Raw genomic sequence first — 3,458 nt, 5'->3', positions numbered from 1 at the left:
GGGGCAGTGGCACTCAAGGCCTTAAGAGAACGATGACAATGTGAACTGAACGATGAATACATTCGTCTGACGAAAATCTCGAGTTTATATTTGTGATCTTTTGAGATTGCGTTTTACTAGAGAGAATATTTTAAATATATGCTTATGCTTAAATTATGATGTGATCGGACCAAGAAGTTGTGCGCCAGGGGGCAAGCGACACGCCGTTGCAGTGCAACTGCGCCCGTAATCGTGAGACAAGTCAACATGGCGTATGTGTCTGTAATTTCACCAGCATCTTTATCCTTCAAAACCGGAACGAAGTAATATTACTGCTTGGCGGCAGAAGTAGGTATGGTAGCAGTACTTTCCTGGACGAACTCTTTCCCGAGGCGCTCTACTGCTACGGAAACGTATGTACGTGCGATGAGCGACTGAAAAAAAAACTCTTTTGACTAATTCCAATATACAAATAATACTGGCCACTATCTTGACGTTAATAATGATTATTTAATTCAAAATTAGCGACACTCTTTTATTTATTACGTTTCGCTTTTAATGTACAACATGTCGGCATAGAAAAAGCAAAATCATTAAAATTAGCCAATTTTAAGCTTTGAATTTAAAATCGGCATTCTGAATTTAAATTAGAATTTCGAATTTTGATTTGAAACCTTTATGAATCCTAGAATGTAAAGTAGTTTTCAAGTGTCAAAGAGGTATTATGCAAATGACGGCGATGGGTCCACGAAGGGTCGAGAGTTCAAAACGTGAACGATAAAGTTTCGCACAATTCTCCTTTTTCACGGTAAAACTTTGGGTTTGAAAAGGAATAGCAAGCCATTGGAATTGAAAAAGTATTGATGGGTGTCGTGTCGAAGACTTTGCCATTTTCTCTTAGTTCGAATTGGGAAAGTATTTCAAAATGATTTTCATAAAAAATGTTTAAGCAGTTTGGGCTTTTTCTTATCGGCTTTTATAGTAAATACCTTGCAAGACGGGACTTATATAAATATTTTGCTGAAAATGGATATTTCCCAATACGGAGTTCGTAGTCACGACTTAAGGTCCTTTCTTCTCCGTTCGTCAGTTTACGAGCAAGAAGACGATGCTGCCAATTTCCTAAGAAGAGATAAGTTAAGATTTCTTTGTACGCATAATAGCCTGTGTATTTATGACAACAAAGGAAAGTTATGGGTATACAGAGTGTTAGGAAAGAAAATGGTAGTTTTAGGAAATGGTAAATGCAGTTTTTTACCTCCGTCTCTGATGGAAAGTGATGATGAAGACGACGAGACGTCTCTGTACTACATATTGAGTCTATCCCAGAAAAGGCCCAAGTATAATACCCAATATTTAAGCATAAAACACAAAGAGACCGGGTGCGGGTCAAAAGAAGTTAATATAATATTTAGTTGACTAAAATTGACTGTTACGAGATCAACAAAACAATATGTTTCAATTCTGTATAAAGTAATAAGCACCAGGACCTCGGCTCCGACTAACCGTTTACGCCCTTTGAAGTCGAAACCCTTGGCCCGTGGGATCCCGATGCCCTTAATCTGTACAAAAAATTATCCAGGAAAATTGCTCAACGCATTAGCATAGCCATGCAAAGCTGGCATCTTGGGCACCTTGCCGCGGGGACCCAATTTTATTCTAATAATTTGATACTAGTTTTACGTTCCAATATTTAAGCTTTTATTGTATTTTACTACTTAATTTTATTATTAATTACTTGTATGTATATTATGAAACTAAAATAGACTGAATTCTAAAAAAAGTATTCTTTATAATTTATTTTCAACAAATATCTAATATAATGATGTGTTTTTATTTTATCATGGGATACAAAGAGTTATAAGAGAATTGAGACAAAACATCGATTACAACAAACAAATCTGGAGTTACATAAAGATGAACATGAGTTTTACACCAAATTTTGCAAAATTTGTGCGATACGGTTAAGTTTTTATTACGAAAATTTAACGAGCGCTTAGATAATTCCTTTTTAGAGTAGTTGCCATTTAAGAAGGTAGGATTACAACTCAGTGGGGTCTGGACAGGGACTCCGGAGCCTGCACTGCACGGCTTCACTCGTCTGGGGGGCGGGTTGGAGGACAACCGACTCGCCCCTCCGTTGGCGCGGGAGCCCTGGCGTAAGCTAGGGCGGCCGGGCGGCGACGTGGTGAATGTTCACTGGCACTGGCACTGGCACCACGGCGCCGACTCAACCGGCGAGAGGGAAACCCGGGGGGGTTTTAGTGGGGTAGGCCCTCCAGTCTGGAGGGAGAGTCCCCACATAACCCCTGAGTCTCCCTGGGCTCAGGGGTATCCATAAAGATTTCCCCCCCGTCAAAAAAAAAAGAAAAAAAGATTAGAACTCAAGGCGTTGGAATCCGGATTTTTTTTGTGTATAGAACTGTCAAATACAGTGAAAAATAATAAACGTCTTTTTCTTTGTCAACTTATGTTTCAGGGCGACAGACGTAGTGCCAGTGCCTCTGCGATTTAAAGCTCTAATCTGCAATGGATAGGACTGGCGTGTTGCTAACCACCAGGGGGTCTATTATGACCTCTTGTAGCAATCCTATTTAAGCCTGTATAATATAGCCTGTGAAATTCGTAATATGACCTCACAAAAACAATTTACTGTCCATGCAGTTTACGTTCTCCATCCGAAATCCGTTCAGCTTTTCTTTCATAGTAAAATCGTATCATGACGTGTCATTTGCTATGCACATGGCGGTCTTATCTGTCAAAATAAGCAATTCAAAGAAAGTTATTCCGTGACTAACTTTTTTTGAAAATGTCGAGTATGTGTTACATTTTTAAGAAATTTCGTTTAAGTTTTATTGTATTTATTTTCAGTTTCATAATTATTTGTTATCTTTTAAGGCTATATAGCCAATTGTCAATAAATAAATACTATTAACTATTGGACTTTTTTTATTAGTTTAGTTGGAATTTTCCAGAATGTTGTTGATAAACTATTAGCATGAATGCAATTGCAATTTTTAAATTGTGTTTTAATAATTTTAATAATTTTATTGACTTGTTTTAATAGTTTTATTGACTTCGTCGCGATCGTAAAGTCAAAAATCGTAAAATAACTTTTAAATAGTGACAAATTTGACTATAATGTAATCAATGAAAATATACGAATACAAGATACGTTCCCATTATGTTATCAAATAACAAACTCACCTTATTCATTTCAATGATAATGAATAAATATGACATGTAATTTTGTCTGACGACAAATTGTAAAGTATGATTGACAAGTTGCCGATATTACAGTATAACGTAACGTAATCGATATTTAATACAATCGGTTAATGTGCTTAAACGCTCCCAGGGTAGTACCTACATCTGCCTATTTCTTTCATATGATTTAGTATGTAGTTCCATCTCGCTCTTGTTGTTGCTTATAAGCTCATAATAGGTCTCCTGGACTTGTTTGTCCCTTCATGGTATAA

Source organism: Hyposmocoma kahamanoa, unplaced genomic scaffold, assembly GCF_003589595.1.
Source record: "Hyposmocoma kahamanoa isolate Upper Pololo Valley unplaced genomic scaffold, ASM358959v1 62, whole genome shotgun sequence".
Classification (NCBI taxonomy): domain Eukaryota; kingdom Metazoa; phylum Arthropoda; class Insecta; order Lepidoptera; family Cosmopterigidae; genus Hyposmocoma; species Hyposmocoma kahamanoa.
This window is presented reverse-complemented; position numbering follows the sequence as displayed.